General features: G+C 51.4%; 1 protein-coding gene across 5 annotated transcripts in view; it reads right to left on the bottom strand.

The window, feature by feature from the left end:
• The window catches only part of AGAP1 (ArfGAP with GTPase domain, ankyrin repeat and PH domain 1), a 520168-nt gene that overhangs the window by 431825 nt on the left and 64584 nt on the right, over positions 1 to 23759 (bottom strand). The gene's annotated exons all lie outside the window — the stretch shown is intronic.

The following is a 23759-nucleotide window of genomic DNA, read 5'->3' as shown; positions in this document are numbered from 1 at the left end:
GGGCTTCAAGGAAGGGACCTCCAGGCAGAGGGCACGGCTGGAGCAAAGGCCCTGAGGCCTGGGGAGGAGGGGGAGGTTGGGCAGGAGATGGGGCTGGAGCAGGGCTGGCAGACCTCCCCCATCGAGCACCAAAGAGTCGAGAGTTTAGGCTTTTTGGGCCAGGGGACAACCCAGGGTGCCACGAAGGCCTGCATCTCAACGGCTCAGCTCTGCCAGGGTTGCCTGCACACAGCCGTGGAAGGGACATGAGCACATGGCCTGGCTGCGACTTACTCAGACCCCGAAACCTGAATTTCATGTGACTTTCACAGGTTGCCAAATACTCTTCTTTTGATTTTTCCCGCAAGCACTTATAACCATAAAAAAAATCCTTAGCTCAAGAGCCAGACAAAACAGGCTCCCAAGACTTTGTAAGGCTTCTGGCGTTTGTTCCGAGCACAGAGAGGCCACCGCGGGTGCAAAGTTCTGGACACACGACCGGACTGAGGTCTTAAGAACCACCTAGAAGCTCTTGAGAGCGGACCCCAGCGGGAGGCGGGAAAGTCAGGAGACCAGCCCAGACCGTGGGAGAGCCGCAGGACCCCTCCTGTGCTGAGGGTGCAACCAGGGATCCCAGCCTGACCAGGTGAGGGGACAGTGAGGAAAAGAGAGGCCCTGTGGCTTGCCCTGGGCTTGGGGCCTGGGGGCCTTCGGGCTGGGGCACACTCGGCCGGGGCTGCTAACGAGCATCCCCAGAGGAGCCGCGCTGAGACGGGGAAAAGTCACGCAGCGCGCCTCCCTCTGGAGCGGCCAGACTCGGGCGCAGGGAGCATCGACGTTCACCCGACAGGGAGGAGAGGCCTCGAGTCGCCTTGTGTTAGGTCATCAGGTCTGGCTCTGCTGCCAAATGAGTTCCAGAATATTTCCATCCTCGTGGCTTCCTGGATGCGGGACCTTTGTTTGCTGAATAAATGCCTAAACGACTACAAGGGGGATGGGGGGCCTCCCTGGGGGCTGCTTATAGTCCTCTGAAGTTGGCGACCGAGGTTCTACTGTGGCTGCAGTGTGTGCCTCTTGGTCCTGAAAGCTGTCTGGAAGGCTCGCCTGGTTTCAAACCTCCACTGGAAAAGGAACTGGCTTGAGTCAGTTACACGGACCGGTTTTCTTCGCTTTCGTGGTCCATTGTGGCCTCCACGTCCTGGGTACCGGCCCTGCCTGGCAGAGAAGCTCCCCCGTCCTCCCCACCTGGAAGACCCCGCCCCATCTCCCCGGCCTTGGCTTTGGCAGGACTAGGAGCAGGGGCTCCACCGGCCGCAGGGCGGCTCCCTCTCCAACACCCAGGAGAGCGGGCCCTTCTCATCTGGGGGAAAAGCCCCTAGTGGTTCTGGGCTGAGCCTGCCTCGCCAGGGAGTGGCCAAGTGGAACAAAGGACCACGTGGGAGCAATGCCCGCAGTGGCCCCTGAATTCCTCTCCCTCGCCTCAGCTTTCTTGAGACATAATTGACAGGTAACAGATGAAAGTTTAAGTGGACAATATGATGCTTTGACACACGTATTTGCTGTAAAATGCTTACCGCCGTAGGGCTGGTTAACACCTCCATCCCATCCCATAATTACCTTTCTTGTGTGGTGAGAACACTTAAGATCTACTCTCTTAACAACTTCCAGCACGTAATGCAGTGCTGTTCAGTCACCAGGCTTCCCATGAGATCCCAGGACTTACTCACCTAATAACTAAGTCTGCACCCTCTGACGGCCATCTCCCCGACCCACCCCGGCAACCACCAACCCATTCTGTTTCTATGGGTTTGGCTTTTTTAAATTCCACAACTGAGTGAGCTCATACAGTATTTGTCTTTGATTTATTTTAGTTAGCACAATGCTCTCCAGGTTCATCCATGTTTTTGCAAAACGCAAGACTTCCTCCTTTTTTTGTGGCTAAAAAATATTCCATTGTTTATATACATATACTACGTTTTCTTCATCCGTCCATCCATCCACGGACACCTACGTCGTTTCCACGTCCTGGCTATTGTCAACAACGCTGCAATGAACCTGCAGGTGTAGCTCTCTCTTCTAGGCCACTGTTTTCATTTCCTTTGGATACATGCCCAGAAGTGGGATTGTTAGATCACATGGTGGTTCTATTTTTAATTTTTTGAGGAGCCTCTATACTGTTTTCCATAGTGGCTGTACCAATTTTCATTCCCACCAACAGTGAGAGAGTTCCCTTTTCTCCATATCCTCGCCAACACTTGTCTCTTGTCGTTTTGATAAAAGTCATTCTAACAAGTGGAGATGATCTCTCACTGTGGTTTCCCTGATGATTAGTGATGTTGAGCATCTTTTCATGTACCTATTGGCCATTTGTGTGCCTTCTTTGGAAAATGTCTATTCAAGTGCTTTGCCCATTTTTTTAATCAGATTGTTTAGTTTTTTTTTTTGCAGGTTTCTGTCTCAGGGCTTGTCATAGGGCTCTCAAAGCCATTTCTAGAAGGTTCCGTAGGCATGTGAGCAAGGGCAGGGGCCTCAAAGTCATGTACAGATACCCAAAGCCAAATGACCACTTTGTACAAATCCTGACTCGGTGGGGAATTCTTTTTTAATTTATTTTTGTAGCCATGGAATAAAGCCTCATGTGACTTTGTAGTCATTCCCCAGACGTGGAGAAGGCATCACCAATTACCCTCCTTCACATCTAGCTGATGAACTAAAGCAAACACCCCAAGGTCCTCTACAGCTCACTCTGTGGTGTCCACGTCCTCCCCACCCCCCAACCCCCGGTACGGGGCACAAGGACAAAAGGCAGAGGCCAGTCCCCAGCCTCTTCACCCCCACCCCCACCCCGTCTATCATCTGACTCTTGGGCAAAACTGGGGCAGGAAGAAAGAAAACACACAGGCAGCCACACAGTGTAGCTCACTCCAGCACGTGCGCATGCACGCACACACACCCAGTAGCTAAAAATACACACCTGCCCGGGCTCTCTCAGCATGCGGGGAAGGGACCAGCTGTGGTAAAGTGGGGTGCCCTCTAGAAGCAGCCGGAAGTTTCCATTTTGGCCTCAAGGAAGTTCTCCGTGAGTAAAAACATAGGAAGCCTTTGAAACTGATTTTGCAAGATCATCCAAAGGCCTCGGAGGGAATGCATTTTCACCTGCTGTGAGGAAAACAATGGGCTCCTCCAAGCAGGGCCAACCAAAGGAAGCCAGGCTCTGCTCACTGCACCAGCCAAACATTTAAAGCAACTGAGCTCACCCACAGCCCAAAAACTTAGATCAGTGGATGAAGACATCGTTTTTCACGTGCTTTTTAAACAGAGGTACTACTGGAGCGCACACTGCAAGTAAGAGGGGGATGCGGCCCCAGCACACCTCCCTGCCCCTGAATGAGAAACAGCCACCCCTCCAACCTCCCTGGGGACTTGAGGGTCCTCTGACGAGTCTCTACCACACGTCACCCTGGACCACCAGACCTGCTGCCTTGAGCGTCACACAATCACAGAGCTCTCTGCTCCCAGACAGGAGGCAGGGGGCTCTGATGTCACATCTGCCGTGGCCACACCCTCTCCCAGGGCCCCCACCCACCTGCCAGGGCTTCTGATGTCACCTGTGGAAGGTGCTATCTGCTCAAACACAACTTTACTTTTTAAATGTGATGATTTGCTGGATCTTCATGGGTGACGCACAAAGGGGAGATTGGTCAGCACCGGGCAGCACCTGGACAGGGTTTCCCCAAAGGTTGTCAGAACGGGCTTGGTCCCAGCAAGTTTCAGGGGTTATGCATTTTGATTAAAATACTTTTAAATCATCTTTAAAAACTAAAGCCTTTGCCGTTGAGTCCAACAGAGGTAGCTGGGGAACTAAGACGTCCCACAGCCTGAGGAGGTACACAGGCCGAATGTGCAGAATCCAAGCCACCCCGCTGCCTGCAGCAGTCACGCCAGAGGGGCGACTCCGTCACAGCAAACGCACCCCGTCCCATCATAACAGGCCCACAGACACAGAAGACAAACCAGTGGTCACCGGGGGAGGGGGGAGGGGATTAAGAAGCACAGATGACCACGTATAAAATAAATAAGCTACAAGGACACGCTGTGCAGCACAGGGAAACAGGGCCGTTATTTTATAGTCATTATAAATGGAGTATAATCTATAAAAAATGTTGACTCACTATGTTGTACACCTGAAACTAATATAGTACATCACTTAAAAAAAAATACTGAGTATGTTTATACAACAAAAGTACCCCGCCTGTCACATTAAGCGGTTTCTTCTCCCGCCGTTGCATCTGATTTAGTAAATCTGCAGCCGCAGCTGGAGTATCCAAGAGGGATGAACACAAGAGGGAAAAGCCAGTCTGGGGAGCACTGCTAAGGGATCATAAAGTACAGCACACGCCAGCTGCAGGCTGAGAGCCCGGGAACGTTTCCTTCGCTGTCGTGCGTGACCAGGGCTGAGGCCGGCGCCGAGGTGCGCTGGGGTCCAGGGCTCTGGTCCCAGGAAACACAGTAGTCACCCCACAAGAAGGAAAGGGAGAGGAACTGGAAGAGCAGTAAACCAAGGGGTGCCTGCAGGGTGGTCGGGGCGGACCCCAGGGGAGACTTCCATCTGTGGACGGTTCTCGGGGCAGGGCTGGGGGTCAGGCCCCGGAGGAGGTGAGCCCCAGCCTCAGTTCTGGGAGCCGTGTTGCAAGAGGGGAGGCAGCTGGGCACACACCACTCACTCCCCGCTGCACGTGCAACGTCCAGGCTGCAGCTGGAGGAGTGGGAGTGCAAGGATGAACCGGAGGGTCCCCAGGTCTCGAGGTGGCAGGAGGGGCATCATTCTGAAGAGAGACCGCTGGCCCTGGATTCCTGCCCCCCGCCCTGTCCACTCCCCTCAGACTCCTGTATTACTCAGTTCGGGCTGTCGGAACAAAATCCCAAAGACCCGGTGGCCGAGTAAACGGAATTTCGTTTCTCACAGTCTGGAGGTCAAGGTCAAGGGGTCGCCAACTCTTTTCCTGGTGAGAGCGCTCATCCTGGCTCGCTGGCCTTCCAGCCTCTTGCTGGCTCCTCATGGAGCGGAGGGCAAGCTCTCTGCTGTCTCCTCTTCCAAGGAAACAAACCCCACTACACAGGCCCACCCTCATGACCTAAGGCCCTTCTCCAAATACCATCCCAGTGAGGGTTAGGGCTTCCACAGGAATGGAGGGGGGAACACACTTCTGTCCACAGCCCTGACCTCGGAAGACAGTTTTCTTGTCTCTAGGACTGGGGCTGAGGAAGAGGATGAGTTAGAGTTATCTCCAAGGCTTCCTGGAGATCTAAAATTCTGTGATTCTAAAAACTGACTGAACAGTCCACATGCACTTACACAGTCCCATCCAATCCAGGCACACAGCATCCTAACCTCCGGGTCTCTCCCCAGACCAGCAGAGGCAGTGCTGAAATTGGAGGAAAGGTGTGCGTGTGGGTCGTTTCCACGGAATCAGGGCACCACTCTCCTGTCGAGGGTGGGAACACAGCACAGCAGGCTACGAGGCAAACCATTGCATTTACAAAACCTTATCCAAGAACATAACATCGTAAGCCCTAGGAACGCCGGGCCCCCAGCGTACACCGTGTGCAGAGCATCACGCCGCTGCTTCCTTCTGAAAACGTCTGACCTTGTGGTTCTCCACAATATTTTAATAACCCACCCTGGTTTATGCTGATTCTCAAATCGCTCTTAGCAAGGCAAATACATGTATACCATTTTCTTAATTTTCAAACATAAAGATGTTCTAACATCAACTTCGCCACCTCACGTTGCTGTCCACAGCTCGTTTTTCTTCATTTCAGATGAACCATCGGCTATAAATACCTCAGCTGTATCTGCAGGGGATTTATGAGTGAGCTTGGTTTAACGGCGTATTTACACCGACAGGAAGTGGCAGGGCGGTCACTCTCCTCTGTTTACACGTCTCTCTCCCTCCATCTACCGGTGGCTGCTGAAAATGAATCCCCAAAAAAGTCCAGGCTTAAATTTTTAAATAATTGGCATTGACAAATCCACACAGCCGTGCTCCACCTGGTTCTCAGTAACACATAATGTACGGGGCTACATTTACTTAACAAAACTGAAACCATCTGAGCAGGCAAATTAAAGCAACAGTGGACCAGCGAGTCAGGGTAAGGTGAATTCTAGACCTCAGGGGTGTCCTGGGTTGGGATCACCATTTCTGGCCCTCCAGAGGGCATGACCCCCCAGGAAGCCTGCTTTGCTAAGTGTCAGCTCTAAGATCAGCGATGAGCCCAGCAGCTGTGTTTAAGGCGGTGTAACCACGCTGGCCGCCTCCCCAGCAAATCCCCGATTTTCCACCCACTTTCCCCTGGGAACTGGACTGCGCTGTCACTCCCTGTCCAGGGCCCTTAGTGAAGGTTGCCCCCTTACTCTCGGAGACCCCTCTTCCGGGGAAATCTGAGCGAGTTCTTCAGGCCTGAAATAGACTCCTATGTGGTCCACACCTGTCTCACCTGCGCCACTCCCCCATCCCAGGAGTCTCAGACAGACAGACAGACGTCCGTCTTCCTCCTCATCACTGCCAACCCTGGGGTCCTGACTACAGCCACCGCATCTGCGTAGGCTGAGATTCAATTTCTTTAAAAATTTCTTTGTAACTGTGTTGATATCATTTAAAAAATAATCTGGAAAACTACACATCATTTTCCCAATTCTTTAAAGTAACAGACTTGCTCATGGAATGCCAATCATGGTGCCCTGCACACAGAGGTGCCCCACACATCTACTGAAGGAAGGACCCAAGAAGGAAGTCAACTGGAGGGGATAATACAATCAGGTTAAAATCCAGAACAGGAGAGAGACTAGAAAGCTATTCCTGCATTCGTGGACGAAGAGAGGGACAGAGGAGAGAGACCACTGCTAATCTCCGGTTTTCAAATTTAATAATAAAAATAAAGTTTAAACAGAAAAAAATCAAAATGCAATTTTGTCATTAAGGACAGATAGTATTAGAGTAAGTTCAGTCACCAGAAGGGGGCAGTATCTTACAGACTACGCAAGCACTTTGTTTCAAGTAGCTCAAATTCTAAATGCCCATATGAGGCCAAAACTATACCAGGTTTCTATTCAAATATCTCAATCTCCACTTTCTTCATTTTTTTTTAATTGAAGTATAGTTGATTTACAATATGTGACAGTTTCTGATGTGCAGTAGAGTGATTCAGTTTATATACGTATTTTTTCATATTCTTTTCCATTATAGTTTCTTAGAAGATGTTGATTGTTTATGTATTTTATACACAGTAATGTGTATCTGTTAACGCCAAACTCCTAATTTACCCTTCCCTTCTTCCCCTTTGGTAATCCACTTTCTTTATACCACCTAAAATATTTTTATTGTATGTGAATCTATAATTAAAATAAAATTTTAATTAACATAACATATATTTAGAATATATTTTAAATTACCCCAGATATCAGTTCATCTTTTTCTTTACATGGTTGTAAAGAAAAAATGCTCTCAGAGTATTTGAATGCACATTTTTTTGAAAATCTTGAAGTTAAAACACCTGGTACATGTGTCTTTAAGTTCATGTCTGCAGACACTCAGAAAAACACATTTACATTATACATTTAGCAATTATCGTTTGCTTAAACATAGCGAAAATTCTTTTTATTAAAGTTCATCAGAAACATTTAAAATGTAAAAAGAAGCAGGAAAAATGTGACCTAAAACAATTAAAAATAAATTCTCCCCCTGCCCGCAGTGGAAGTTTATTAATTTCACTATAATTCATTCCAAAACTAATTCTAAACTGCGGCTTTGAGATCACGCTTGTTTCTCTGAGCGTCACAGCTAAGCCTGCCTGTCTTTTGGGGGAACTTGTGGGGGAACCGCCACCCATTCACGCACAAGGAGCGCCGTGTTCACCCACCACATCATCTCATCTGCAGTACAACAGACTCTTGTAGTTCTGCGAAAGCAGCTGGCCTGGCCCCCACTGTCACTCTGAGACTTGCCCTGCGATCTGAGGGTGGCCGGCATCAATCACCAACACAGAACTCCACACCCACAGCCTGCACCGCATCACGGCCCGCCATCGCACGCCTGCCCAGGTGATGAGGGCTTGAGCAGGATGGGCTCACCCGGGGCTCGTTCCAGAAGCTCAGCCGGCTCTCAAGGCCCCCTCCCTGCCCCAGTCCCAAGACCCACCATTTGGAGCACTCAGACAGCCTCTCCTTATAGAGTTAAAACTCGTATTCCTGGGATCCAATATTCTCAGGAGCCTTGCAGGAGAAGTTAAACCCACCCCATCTTCTAGTTCCCAACTGGTCCTCTGGGAAAACAGCCCCCTCCCCCCAGTATCTTCAACCCCGAGAGACCATGATGTTCCAACTATTACCTTCCCGAACGACCTGAACCAAATCCCACGTCCCATGTCGACGGCAAAGGGGGGCTACTGACCTTCTTTCTAATTCCACTGTTTCAACTCGGACCTGATTACTGGCAACGTCCCTCCCAGGCACATCACACCAGGAAACAACGAGGTCTCCGTGGAATCACAGCCCGCGGGGAAAAGGGCCGGAGACGGTCCCTGGAGAACCCTCTGCAGTGGAGTCTGGCCACCAGCTACAAACCCGCTGCAGTACTGGTTCCGAAACTACTGGCCTAGAACCAGCTCTTCTGGAGTCCAGCCCACCAGAAACACTAGAAGATGGGGCCCAAAGGAAAGGCCCGTCCATCCTGTGACATGGCTTCAAGGCCGGCACGACCAGGCTCCTTGCAGATGCTAAGGGTTGTCTCCTTGTCTTCAAGGGTGTGGTACCCAGAGAAAACCCCATATCCAGCAGCCCGAGGTGTGGAGGACAAACCCCTCCTCCACCTGGGCAGGGGGTGCCAAACACACTCCCAGCCTCCTCGCCAGCTCCTCTGGACCCAGCTCCCCATCCTGCTGGGCCTGGACCCTCCCAATCGGGGCTGCTTCAACTCACTCCCATCTCAGACTGGAGGGAAACACACACACAGCAAATGGGACACGCTGGCTCTTCTGGGACCACATTCCACCAAAAAAGAGAGTGACTGGCTCTCGGAACCCAAACCCACTGGCCTGTAGGACATGTCTGGCCAGTGCTGCTGGGTTCTGGAGCCACAACCAAGATGGCATATTATTTCCTGCTGGATTCCATCCAGGTGAGTCAACGCACTCCCATCACTGAGTGTGAAATTTTTTTAAAAGTATCTGATCCCATCAGATTCGATGGGCAGGTTTCTTTACCTCTGGATTCAAGGGACGGTGCGATCAGGGGCTCTGCTGGCCGGGACCTCTGGGGAAGGCCATCTCTGCTCATCGCTGTCTCCAGCACCGCCTCCCATTGGCAGTAGGGGATGGGAATAGGGGGTAAGCTCTGCCCCTCTACCGTCCTTTGGCAGCCCCATGCACAGGCACTGCCCCTTTCTTGGTATATTATCCCAAAAATAACAGATAAGGTCCTTCTTCTAAAGTCATTTTACAGTCTCGGCCAGGCTCAGCTTTTCTGCCACTCCTCTCCCAGCTCATCACTGGTGTTTATCCACCACCAGCCTCGGGCCCCGTCTTCACACCCAACCCGGATGCCAGGGAGCTCAGCCTCCACACCCAGAGTCCGTGCAACACCCCACACCCGTGGGAGACGTGGCACCTGGGAAAGCAGGAAGGCTGTGAACCAAAGGGCTAATGATATTTACCTCTGTGGAGAGGAGTTATGGTTGCTTTCTATTTTTGTTTTTATAAGAAAAATGAGAACGACTAGTTTTAAAAATCCTAACCTTAAAAAAGTCCCCATCAAGTAAAAATGGGGATAGACGGGACCAGCGAGAGAAAAAGGAAAGCGTTTCTAAACCCCCCCTCCTCTTCGAGCCCTCTAAGGGATCTCGCCCCTTCCCTCCTCTGGGCTCTCTGGAATTCAGTGTCCCTTCACCCAAACTGACCCCGCCTGTGCCTGCCTGCTCCCTCCTGGCTCCCCGACCCATGACAACACAGACACTTAAGATGATCATCACTGCCTCTGACCATCTTCCCTTCAGAAGAGTTTAAAACATAGACACAGCCGTCCCAAAGGGAACAGGACACCTAGAGCTGGCAAGGCCGGCTTCCCTGTGAAGAGCCAGGAGCTATGTGTGCAAAGTTCAGATGGAGTGGAAATTCAACAATCAGACGCTGGAAGAAAGCTGCCTCTCAAAGCCTGGCAACCCCCCATGAGGGCTGGACCCAGCAGGGACTTGGGTAGGGCATATGCAGACCTGGGAAAAGGAGCACTTGGAAAAACCGGCAGAGACATTGCTACAGACTGAATGTCTGTGCCCCGAAAATCATACGTTGAAATCTAACCACCAGTGTGATGGTATTTGGAGGTGGAGCCTTTGAGAGGCTATTAGGTCCTAAGGATGGGGCCCTCGTGAACAGAATCAGTGCATTTATTAGAGGGACCCCAGAGAGCTCCCCTGCCCCTTCCGCCACAAGGACACAGTGAGAAGGTGGCCGTCTATGAACCAGGAAGCAAACCCTCACGGACACCAAATCTGCTGGTGCCTTGACCTTGGACTGCCAGCCTCCAGAAGCATGAGAAACAGATGTTTGCTGTTGAAGCCCCCGCGTACAACACCTTGTGAGAGCAGTCCTGACTAACGCAGACACACTCCAGGTACAGGACACACAGCTGTATTTCAACATGGAAACAAACTAGGGGCACAGGCACAAAGAACAGGAGGAAATCCGAACTGCTGATGACCTCAGGGGCCATTAAAACTCTGCAGTGAGCTCAGAAAACAAGCCACCTGGGACCCTCCTCAGCTGGAAGATTCTTTAAAAAGCCCCATCAGTATCAACAGCCCCCAATATATCTATAAAGGGAGACCAGCCGTACTCAGAGTCTGCAGGTAAACTTCAGTCCTAATGACATTTACGACTCGCTTAATCTGCAGTTTACACTAATAATCTCCAAGTAAAGAAGGACTTAAAAGGAACAGGAGAAAGAACTACTTGTGTCACTCTGTGAATTTAAGGAGATCCAGAAATTTTCCTAAAAAGGAAATCAGGAATTTGAATGGATAGAGCCTAGCTTCTTAACAGCTCGGCTCTGGAGGACTGTAAATAGCTCTACTAAAAGCCAATTATTACTTTAAATGAGGACTTCGCTACGTGGAAGGTAAAGCTGACTTGACCGGTTCTGAAGAGGTTTGCACATCTCAGCACCGAGGACGAGCGCCCGGGTGAGGGGCGGGGCTGACTATATTTAAATAGGGGGCAGGGTGGGGTTGATGACAGACAGCTGGTAGGAGACGAAACCAAAGATTTCCCTTCACGGTAAGATATTTTACACCCTCCCCCGTGACAATTTTCATTTAGAAGTGGGTGAACAACAACCTCCCAGTAAAGCGAAAGTTTCCAACAGCCAGTAAAAGACTGAACTTCAGTCCCTGGGATGCTCTGGGGGAGGCAGCAGGAGGAGCTGGTGTTTACAGCGGGCTCCCCACCTCCTCTACACCAGGTCCATTCACCACCCCTTCCCCCACCGCAGCATCCCTCTGGCAAAACAGGGTACAGTGCAACACAGGAAATGACGCCTCTCCAGTCCTTCAAAGATCATCAGGCAAGCTCAGGTGAGCTCAGGAGGCAACTGACACCTATTACGAGGAAGATGCAGAACTCAAAGAAAGTTGCTGTCCCTAATTTTCCTTCACTCTCCTGCTGTCTGTAGCTCCATCTGCTTTAAAAGACAAGATTCAGTCATCTTTTGATGGGAATCTAACTTTTCCACCTGCTGGTCCCTAGTAGAGAGTACCCCACATACTGAGGAGAGAGCAGTATTTGTGTAATTAACACATGAAGTAAAAGTGATTATAATATTACAGCCGTGTTTATACTTGGGTAAGACCTTCTCCCTACAAAAGGTTCAAAAATTGTTCGGTTCAAGCCACTGACTCATCCATTCAAGGATCTATTGAGCATTTCTGCATCAAACTGCACAAGAATTAACTAACGACAGAGTTAGTGGTTATATCTGTCTGAACAGGACTGAAAACCACCACCCTGGTAATTTTCAGTGTCTTGATAGGACTGCCAGTTACACACACGCGTTTTCCTGGTGGGAATTCTAGCTGCGCCCGGCAGAGTTGTGCACTGTATGTGAGTTGCACTCCAGTGAAACATGTCCAAGAAAACCACCAGTCCCAGCCCACCATCCGGGGTATCCTGCCACACCCGTGGGCGTATCAGCTAACCCTGCCTCTGTGCTGGCCAGGGCACCTTTCTTGAAGTGGGTTTGCAGAGGTAAGCATGGGTAGTCTCCCAGTCTCTCCCAGATCATTCGTCCCTGTAGGTGGCCCAAGGGCTCACCCACCCCAATGAGTGTGCAAGCATGCACCCACAAGTGCACCCACATGGTAGTGTTGAGTCATCCTGAGCCCAAAGTCAACTGAAATCCTTACGCCCACTGTTTATCCGGGAGGCATTTCTTTTCATCCACCGCTTCCCCAACCCGCACCTGACTAGCTGATTAACTAAACTCCTGCGCCTCCTTCGAGCCCCGCCCCACTTCTAACCCGCAGTCAGAACCTGTCTCAGCACGTCCCTTGGTGTCCACTGCTACCCGCAACCTTGGAGTTTACATGATTCCTTCATTGGCTTCGGTTCGCACAAATCCCTGCAGCGTATGGCTGCAGCTTTTAACCCCTCACCCTGCAACCTCAAGGTACTCTGCAACGAAACAATAACGACGCACGGGGCTTTATTTGGGGGTCTCCACAAAACAAGGAGCTGACCCCGCAGCAGAAATTAAGGTGATGGTGGACACCAGTGGGTGAAAACTTGGTGTGTAATGGATCTGAATGCACCCCCAGCTTTTAACTTCAGTTTTCAGGAAGGAAAAACTAGACCTAGTAAAAATGGACTCACTTTTGTGGGATCTTTTGAACGTGTCTCCTCCAAACCCACCTGTCGTCCCCACCCTCCATGAGACAGCTGGTGCCAGCTCACGCATTCCACAGGCCCTGCTCTGCCCCCTTCCTGGTGGACAACCACTGGTCTGAAATAGAGTCACACGGGTCTAAACACATCCCTTGGGCAAGATCACCTCAACCACAGTCTTCTAACGGCGACGCCCAGGCTGGGATGGCCCACCTGACCATGCCCCCTCAAAGTTGCCCCAGGACCTTGAGCTCGGCCTTCCAACCCTATGAATCAAGGAGAAGTGAGGACTCTCTGGAAGATGCACGAAGTAGGTCTGGAGATGCCAGCTTACCAGGGAATCATTTCAACTTTAAAACACAGGCACATCCGGCAGGTTGAGAGCCAAATCCTGCCAACGACGTTACATCAGTGGAAAGCTCTTTCAGACCTCCTCCCTCAATTGCAGAAACAAGTTGCACCCAAAATGTTCTTTAAATTCTTGCCAAAGTGGCTGCCTGCGGCCATCAACATTAGAAAGCGAGTTCAGGGCTCTGTGACCCCTGGAAGCTGGGAGGAAGGCTCTGACCCCGAACTCTGGCTCCCGGGGACAGCGAGACAGGCTAAGGCCCCAGGTTCCCTCTGGCCGTCACCCTGGCAGCAAAACCCCTGGAGCACGCTCCACGCTGTTGCTATAAGTCCCAGGTGAGAAAGACTGACACGTCCTCCCAAAGGGACCCTGCTCTTCCATCTGAGAAGCCCAAATGCTGGCGTGCCTTTCACCTCGGGGCTGCCAGCGGAAACCTGAGCACAGAACAAGGCACAGGACCCTGGGACCCAGCAGCAGAGGGCCCTGCCAGAGCTGTGCCCCTTCTAAGGAGGCACCCCGTGTTCTCATGGGCCGCCACTGCCCCTGGGGAAACACAACTCCACGCGGTACAGGCCTGTCCGGCACACTGGGAGTGTGCGGCGGCCTGGCTGTAACCACTCTGCCCCTGGCCAGCTCGGAGCGGAAGGCTCACTCTCAGAGCTCCGCCAAGGTCAGGCTCCAGCTGCGGCCAAATTGGGTTTAAACCACAACCAGGAACCCCAGGGCCACGACTAGGGGCCAGATGTCTCTCCTCCTCAGACAGGGCTCACACCCCACAGCATCACCTCCTGACCCTGCCAGCCTCTCTCCAGCATCACGAACTCATCACAATCGGCTGCTGCAGTAACACCTTCCCTGGACGGGGTGAACAGCTGGCATCCCTTAAAGGCTGCTTTAATACTTCAGATTCTTTCTTGAAGGTGTTACAGACCTCCCAGGGCAAACACAGAACGGTAAAACCTTCCTGCTTGCTATTCAAATAGCCAGTTTTCACCTTACAGGTTTCAAGTTTTGATACCAACTGTTGTCATGTTTCAGGATGTTCCCTGTGGTTATAGGACGTCCATGGTAACCGCACTAGGTTTTCCTCTTTAAATGGTTTCCGTTAATGTACTTCCATCACTTTCACACTCAGTCCATTACAAACAGAACAATACAGACAATCATCATACTTTATGATCGAATTCTGTATAAACCTGGGGTCAAAAAACAAGCTTTAGGAAGACTCAGACCTCTGCCACAGTGTGCCACCTCCAGGTGCCAGTCTCTTTGAGCATCAGTTTACTGATAAGAAACCCTTGCTCCGTACCTCCCACGGTTATTAGAAGGATCAGATAATGTAATCATCTCTGCCCGAGTGCTGCGTGAGCCAGAAAGTCAGGTCGCAGCACAGCGGTTAATGGTTATTATTCACAATCACGGTGGAGCCGCACCCTTACTGGATAAAGCCTAGAGCATCTCGTACCCACTGCTCAGAAATGCAGCATCTCTCACACAGAGCCCGACTCAAAGGTTCTCTCCGGACTTCTTTTCTTCCACCCTGGAGTTAAGCTATCATTGTTGGGTATTATCAAAGTACCCCTGCCAAAATATTAGGGACCAAAGAAGCCAAAAAGAAGTAAACACCAAAAAAAAAAAAAAAAAAAGCTAGCATCAATTAATAAATCACTCCCAGATGAACAGCCCTCCAAGGCAACTCCTGTACTCGAAGACACCCCAAACAGAGGCCCACAGTATCTCTTCGTTACAGAGCAAGTGTCATTCACTCTAAGACTGAAAGCACCCTTGGATTCACCTGGCGCTGCCTGAAGGAGACACCCGGAGAGCGGGAAAGGACACCCTACCAAATGCCACCTCGGTCCAGCACCTGGAGAAGCCACTGCCAGCGAGACGGAGACAAAAGAAAATGTGGAAATACCCTATGATGGTTAATTTTATGTGTCAACTTCTCTGGGCCATGATGCTCAGATATTTGATCAAACTTCATTCCAGATATTTCCGTGAAGGTGCTTTCTGGATAAGTAACAACTAAATTGGGACACTGGGTAAAGCAGACCGCTCACTCTAACAGGGGTGGGCCTCGTCCAATCAGTTGAGAGCCTTTAAAGAAAAGGCCGAGGTCCTCCAAGTGAGGCCTTTGGACTTGAGCTGCACCATCAGCTGTGCCCGCCAGACTCTGGACTTACATCTCCACAATTATGGGAGCCAATTCCTTAAAACAAATCCAACCATTTAAAGAACAGAGAAAAGGAAACAGGCAAGTGGCCAGCATTTCTAGTCTCACCATCAATTAAAAAACAAAAATGGGGAAAAGTTTGGTGGTGCCTCAAAAAGTTAAACACAGGAGCACCATATGATCAGACAATTCAGTCTCTAGGTACATCCCCCAAAGACCTGAGAACCAGTAACTCAAGTAAATGCACATACAACCCTACCCACAGCAGTGAAAAGTGTTGGCAGCCCAAATGTCCAACAACCAATGAGCAGACCAACTCTGGTTCTAGTTACGCTATGGGATATAATTACTCAGCCATAAAAAAAAAGCCAGATCTTGACATGCTGTCACCTGAACAGACCTCGAGGACATGGTACTGAGTGCAAGAAGGCAGACATGGAAGTCCACATATCCTGTGATTCCGTTCATTTGAAATGCCCAGAGCAGGTAGATCCAGAGACAGAAGCAGACTGCTGGCAGCCTAGGGCTGTGGGGAGGGGGGGACGAGAGTGGCTGCTAATGGGTTTGGGGGTTCCTTCTGGGGCGATGAAACTGCTCTGGAACTAGACAGGGGGGTGGGTGCACAGTACTGTGAATGCACGAAATGCCACTGAAGTGTTCGCTTTAAATGATTCATTTTTTGGTGTGTGTGGGGGGTGCACCTCAATAACTAAAAACAAGCACAAAACGGCAACAGCAAAAGGGCCAGTGTGCCCACTGGGAGCCTGACCCAGGGCTGCACTGAGTCCCAAAAGACCGCTGTGCCCAAGGAAGAGGCTTTTAAAAGGAAAAGGCCTGAGATCAAGGGGCAGGGGGAGGCAAAGAGCGCTGACCAGGAAGCCAAGGCATCACCTGGTAACCTGTCAAGGACTGACAAGGGCTGCTCCTCGCCCGACCTCTCAGACAGACCTCCGGGGCCCCCAGGACGCTTCCCGCCAGTAGACAGTGGGGCCGGCTCCCAGCGCAGCAGCTGGAATAGAAGAAATCTTTTGTTTCTGAAGTCCTCGCGGCGCAGACTTGGACCTGCGCACCCTCACCCACAAGTTACATCTGGGTCAGTCAGCCGCGAAAATGGCACCCAGTGTCACAAGGGCTGAGGAAGGTAGTCTCACGGTGATGATTCTGTTTCCTGACTTTCTTCCCAAGGATGATTAAGCTGGGTGCATTTTAACTTCAGCCAGTAATAACACAATCCTATCTTCTATGACTTCAGACTATCAAGGAAAAGGAAACAATTTTAAGATATATTTATCTATCTAGACAGACACAGATGCATACCATACATGGTTTGTATGATAAATAGAAACATAGTTTATTTAGATGTATAGTTTTTAACCTAAACACTGAAAAATTATCAAGCTTTCATGCAAATATTTAAATAGTGCAGTATGATTTTCCAAACTGTGACGAAAATACACACAAAATATAAAATCCACCATGCTACATGTGCTTAAGTGTAGAATTCAGTGTCACGGGAACAGTCACCGTCACTGTAAAGGTCTCCATCACGTCACTGGCTTCTCACGAAGATGCCCGGGAGTCATCAGGGGAGAAGGTCCTGCTTTTCCTGGGTTCAGGATGCACAGCGAGGGGGTGCCTAGCAGGTGCTGGGCCCCAGGCATCCTGCACAGCTCCAGGGGCCATCCTGTCCCACTCAGGCCCAAAGAACACAGGGCAGACACAGAGCGACCTGCCTCTGACGAGGGGCGGTCCTGATGAAGCCACACCACAACCAGCCGCTGGGATGGGCCCTGGGATGGCCCCTGTGAGCACCCCACCCGCCCCCACCAGCCCTATTCACAACAGGCCCAGGCTTGGGTTTTTTCAATCTGCACAAAGGCAATCTATCAGGTCGGAGCCGGCAGACATGCGGCTTTTGTGCAGCGCTGAAAGCGGGTGACATCTCAGGAACGGCCAGCCTCCCTCCCTCCCTCCCTCCCTCTCGGAGGAGGGGCAGGCAAGCCTGTGTTGAAGGCACTTCTTGTTTATGGCTGATTAAGCCGAGCCATCACAGGGGGACAACACACACTCCCCGCTCAGGGAGCTTGCAGGAAACGGCCACACAAAAACAACCGGGGCAGCACATGGCCAGCCTGCCCCCCAGCCACACAGCCATGCTCTGGGCCGCAAGGACCCTGGGCCACCGCTGACCCCAGAGAGTGATGCGAGAGCGTCTGATGACACACATCCAGGCCTCCGCCCCGAGCAGGCACTGAGCGAGAGGCCAAGTCCAGTCTGGCCAAGGATCCGGGCAGAGGGTCAAGACAGTCAGGATTAAATCAAAACTGCCCAGTGCAGGCCGCCAGCCACAGGGATGAGGCTGGTCGTAACTGAGACGCGCTGGGAGTGGGCACAGCACCGCACCCCGAAGGCTCGGCACCAAGAAGAACGCAGCACACGCTTCCCTCATAGAGTCCACGTACAGCAGGTAGGAAGGACAGGACTTTGGACGTGATGGATTAGACACGATGTCTTCATAACTAATTCCACCTGCTGCCTTTTGTTATTTTTACATGACTACTTGAGAATTTTAAAGGACTCAAGCAGCTTACATTCTATTCCCACCAGACAGAGCCGCTGAGGGACCTCAAGGAAGTCCCAGATTTCATGACAGTATCAATTCTTTCCTTGGGGAGGTAGCAGGGGCAGAGTCTGGCGTTCAAGTACAGATGGGAGCTGGAGATCTAGGGAAGGAGGGAGAGCAGGACTGACAAGGGGGAGCCCTGGAGCATGAGGAGCCTGTCGGATCATCAGGATGGGCAGAAATGGCCGTGCCACCGTGCCCAGGCAGACCACTGGAAGAGAGCCCGGAGGGATATGCTCTTCAGCGGGCATCACCTCCTGCAGGGGCTGCAGGCAGCGTGCTCCCTGCAGCTGGGGTGGCTGTCCTCTGCAGGAGGGCCCCGGGGCCCAGCATCCCCATCTGCAGTACACACGCCACCAGGAACGGCTGTCCAGGGCCTGGTGGCCGTCATCACATAGCAAGACCCCTAGTGAACACCACAGCTACACACAGCAAAGCTCTTAAAACCAGATGCCAGGTCCGCTCATTAAAACTGGCCAATGCTTCCAGGCCATGCAGAGAGCAGATGTTCACGGAGCACAGAACGCCTCCCTGAGCAGAAGACAGCGAGCTTGCAAAGCTCAGTGCACCTGGAGCCTGTACCAACGACCACACACACACGCACGCACACTAAGTGCATCAACTCACACAGACTCAGGTGCCACCTCCAGGTCCCCAAACAGCAGGTTAATAAAAAAGACTGGAGAATGAGGCGAATATGGCGATCGGCAGACTGGACAGAGATTCGGGGCACAGAGGGGAACGAAGCCCAAACCTGACCTCTACCCTTTACCTCTGGGGAACCGGAGGCCCCGTGTCACGCAACCTACTAAGTGTCAGCTGCACTGTGACCCTGGCCTCCAGGGCCCCCGGCCTGGTGCTCTGCCTGCTCGTCACCAGATGTTTCATTCTTGCTAAAAGTTCAGCTGCCTGGATGCCAACTGCTGTGCCCAGGGCAGCTTTCCAGCTCAACTTTCAGGCAACAAGTTTGTCACCTGAACGTTCCAAGTCACAATGTTCCTACAAGGGCCCCAGAGGCACAACCATGCGGCACCCGCTGCCCCACACCCTAGGACGGAGCTGCTAAAGGAAGAACTCAGTATTGCCAGATGGGACGGGTCGTGGTCACCTCGGGCCGCTGTAAAAATAGGCCATAGGCCATCTGGGTGCCTTAAACAACAGACACTTATTCTTACAGTTCTTGAGGCTGGGACGGACTAGATCAAGGTGCCGGCTGACCTGGTTCCTGGTGAGAGCTGCTTCCTGGCGTGTGGAAGGATGCTTTCATGCTGTGTGCTCACATGACGGAGAGAGAGCGGTCCCCCTGGTATTTCTTCCTATAAGGGCACCAACCCCATCTTGGGGTCCCTCCCTCACAACTTCATCGTAACCTGATGACCTCCCAAGACTCACTTCCTAATACCATCACCCTGGGGTTCATTAGGGTATGCATTTGGGGAGGACACTGCTGAGTCCACAATGGGGTACACCAAAACTCTGTCATTCACTGACCTTCACAGCCACAGAAGAGGAGAGACATCTCTTCTGCTGAATCCTCGAATTTCCACTATCTGGCTCAAATCATGTTTGGTTCTTCTAGCCAGGATGTGTCAGCTTGAAACTTACAGGTGACTGCCGGGAGACTATAGTGCTGTGTAGACATTCACATCCATCTGTCTCCTCAAATGCTGCATCCTCACTGAGGGCCATGTGGGCCACCTCAGCCATTCCCCATCCTCAGACCCCCAGGTCCCTCTGCGGGCAGAGCACTGAGCCCAGGCAGCCCCTGGCTCCCCCTCTGGCCCACTCTGGTCCCGAGGACCATGCCTGCTTGACCATCTCCCCTGCAGCAAGGTGTGGCTGGGAGCATCACCCATCAGTGAGACGCCAGGAGCAGGCGGCCGTCCCGGGAGCCCCAGCAGGAGCCCAGACAGACAAGCCTCCGGGAAGAGGCATGTCACCCACGGTGCGTCTCTGCCTTTCCGGGGTTACTGAAGGCTGGGCCGGAACAGCCAGCGAAGCTGGGTCCCCAGAACAAAGGAAGGTCTCCCGTGGGAGGATATGGCTTGGCTCATAAAAAATCCCACTCTTCCATACCTTCTCTTTGGAAAAGAGAGCAGGAGGAAGGGAATGGGATCCCTGGTGTCAGCAGATCATTCAAAAGAGACAGACTTCCCTCCCCCATCTCAGGAAAAGGGCAGTTATTTTACAGAAAGAAAAAGGACGTCAGAGAAGGGGAGAGTCAAGGTAAATCTACACGTAGAAGAAAAAGTTGAAAAGACCCTTTCCAATAAAGAAAACGTCTATAAATATCAAATGTGCAAATTTGCACACTTGCACTCCTCCCTACACAGCTCTCTCTCCCTGGTTACAGGACCGGGGCCGGGGGAACGAGCATGTCTGTGGGTCACAGGGACAATCACCTGGGCCGCCAGGGCACCGAACACGCTACTCACTGAGCCAGACAAGTGACGGGGGAGAGGAGCTCGCGGACAAGGCGGACGTTCACAGACATTCTCTTCAATAGCTTATAATCAGGCTTCCCTCCCCCCAGGCTCAGCCTTCGTCATGTTTCCCTGGCTCTGCTTCCCACGGCTCAGGCACCACGCCCGCCTTCATGGCTTCTGCCACCTTCAAGTCCCACCTGCCACTTACGTGCTTTCAGTCAGCTTTAAGCACTTTTATATCTTACAGTATTACTACTTATGAGCAGAGGGTTTTGATTCCCTCTTAATACACATTAAAAGACAAACATAATCAATCCACAGGGCATGCACACCAGCTGAGGACGCCCCCCATCATACTACGGCCTGCCACGGCACGTAGACCACCGAGCGGCGGGAAGCCAGCACCGAGTCCAACAAGCTCTTCACTCTCTGAGTCACTTAGTGAAAGTTTAGAGGCTAAACCAAAGACACTGGAAAATATTCAGAATTACTCATCTGGTCTTGTTTGTTGGTTTTTTTGGGGGGGGTTGGGGGTAATGAGGTTTACTGATTTATTTTTAGAGGAGGCACTGGGGACTGAACCCAGGACCTCATGCACGCTAAGCACGTGCTCTACCACTGAGGTACACCCTCCCCCCACCATTTGGTCGTGCTTGATTTTTTTGTTTTGGGGGGGGTGGTAATTAGGTTTGTTTTATTTTTTTTTATTATTTGGAGGTACTGGGGATTGAATCCAGGACCTCGTGCATACTAAGCACGTGCTCTACCACTGAGCTACACCCTCCCCAATTTGGTCTTGTTTGATTTTACTTTTCTCATTGTTCTTTTCCTCCTGTTTGCTTGGCCGACTAACTGCTCTGGATACAGTCTCTTAGGAGCGCAAAGACCTCCCCCTAGAAGGGTCCCGTGCACGGCCTATCTGGTAAACACATCACCAAAATGAACCTAAAAGGATGACTCTTCACTTCCTGAAAAACAGGCTGATGGAAACTTTCAAATCAAGGAAACCGAGACTTCAGTGGTGGGAAGTGTTTAAAGAGAGATTTAAAGGTTCAATCTGATTACTGCTATTAAAACAAGAAATCATACTGTTACAAAGGGCTCTTTGTGGTGGCTGTAATAATTTACTTTCTCTATCAGATAATGCACCTTAACTAATTATAATTTGTTAAAAAGTTTATGTGTTTAGCAAGCCAAAAAAAAAAAACCTACAAAAGCCTAACACATACAGGCGAATCAATCCATTTGTCTTTCCATTAAGGTAAGGGAACATTTTTAGATTTTCTGTTCGGAAGATTTTAATGCCAAGTTGGAGGGAGTGGGTGGTGGAGATTCAGTAGGTGTTTTTAGAATGATTATCCAAATGATAAACTCAAATGTATTCACGCACAGACTGAACACCCAGCTTGGACTGAGCGCTGCAAAGCGGACGGCACCTTTCAGGTGGCATCCCTGCAGACCTTAGGCGTGAGGTCAGGCCTGTCTCCGGGGGCTGAGACAGTGAGCAGCGCCCCGAGGTACCCAAGTCCTGAGAGGCCAAGAGTCAGGCTGAAGCCAGAGGGCTTCTGGCCAACACAGGAGGGGTCAGGCTAAGTGAAGGGGTCGTGCCAGGAGTGGGGGAAGCTGAACCCAACGCCAGCTGGCCAGGGGATCCACCTGGAGACAGCTTCAGCCTGTGAACACACGGGCCTCCAGCCTGAGCCAGCTGGTCCCACAGACAGGCCGAGGGGAGAATCTGGGTTTTAGAAACGCACATTCCACGTGGTAGTCTCCTGACCAGCCACCCCGGCATGACTCTCCACATTAACTAGGGCCCTCTTTTCCCCCCAAAACGTACCTGCCAGGCCCACCTACGCTGAGCGCTGGTGGCTGGGCTCCACACCTGCAGCCTCCACCAGCAGAGAACTCAGTCATCAAGCCCTTCCGTGTGTTTCCAAACCTTCCTACAGTTCTAAGTTGTACTCATACCTGTAATTACATCATTTAGTATTACACAAATTGATTAAATGGCAGTTTTAACAAGAGTAACCATAATTACATCATTTGATCAAACGTTACACAGACTGATTAAACAGGAACTTTAATAAGAGGGTTTTCTCTCTGGAAAATTAAGTTGAATGTTTTGGGAAAATTCAATGCAGACAAGCTTTTTAAAAAAAAAACTGTTTTTTAAGTAAATGTGTGCAAGGTCACTGTAAAGATGGGGAGGAGGGTACAGCAGGAATCTAATAGCAGCCCCTGTGCTGTTTCCTCTTTGTTCACGTTCCAAAAAGAAGACACACGCCACCCCACCCGGATGCCCTGGGAGCCCCTGGAAAGGCCGGGCGTAGTCTTGTTCATTTTTGAAGCCTCGGTCTTGAGCATGTGCTCGGCGCACAGTGGGTCCTCATCAGCATGGCTGAAGGCTGTGAAATGATGCCGACAGTTGGGACCCTGAAGGCACTGGAGAGGCAGGTGCAGGAGCCTTTCCGAGGCTGAGAGGGTCTCAGGCTGAGGTGATGGGAAAGGAAATCACTGATTCCCTAGAGAGACGAGATCTGGGCTGGGGCTGAAGCCCGGGTGCAGAGGGAGAAGGAGGTGCCTGGCGGAGGGGATGCAGCAGCCAGGGCAGAGGTGCCGGGGCTCGTAGGGGGAGCAGAGCAAGGGAGAGAGGATGCAGGGAGTCCAGAGGGCAAGGCAGGACCCCCGTAGCCTGGAGAGCCAGCCTGGCCTGCAGGGACCAGGGTCTCAGGTCCCCATGGGGAGGCATCTGGGCCACAGTCCACTAAGCACCTCCAGGACAGCAGCCGTCACTGGCCCAAGATAACGCTGCTAAGCCACCAGCGACTTTCAGGTGATGTCCCAAATGTCCTGGATTTATGCGACTGTAAGAAGTTGAGTCTCATGGCACATACTCAGGTGCAGACAGCTCTGAAGAAGGATCAGCTGACTCGGGATGAGGCAGATTCCAGTCCCACTGGGAAGCAGACAAACTCTCAGGGATGTTAGGAGGTTAACACCTTCTTATCACGTCAAGCAAAACGCAGTGCAGTTCAGCCCCAAACAGAGGCCAAGTCCAGACCAGTGCCGGAGCAGGGAGCAGACCAGGGGCTCTGGACCTCCAGGATGGGGAGCCACCTTTCCCTGACCGAGCATCCACTCCACCACTGGGCCCTGCTGGCCTCATTCCTAAGCCAATCCATCCTTCTGTCTTCCAGAAGAGCTGTCTTTGAAACAAAGATTTATAATTTCCCTACAACTCAAAAGAGTTTTTCAAGTAAACTACATACTGGAAAA

The sequence above is a fragment of the Camelus ferus genome, chromosome 5 (assembly GCF_009834535.1).
Source record: "Camelus ferus isolate YT-003-E chromosome 5, BCGSAC_Cfer_1.0, whole genome shotgun sequence".
Taxonomy (NCBI): domain Eukaryota; kingdom Metazoa; phylum Chordata; class Mammalia; order Artiodactyla; family Camelidae; genus Camelus; species Camelus ferus.
This window is presented reverse-complemented; position numbering and strand designations above follow the sequence as displayed.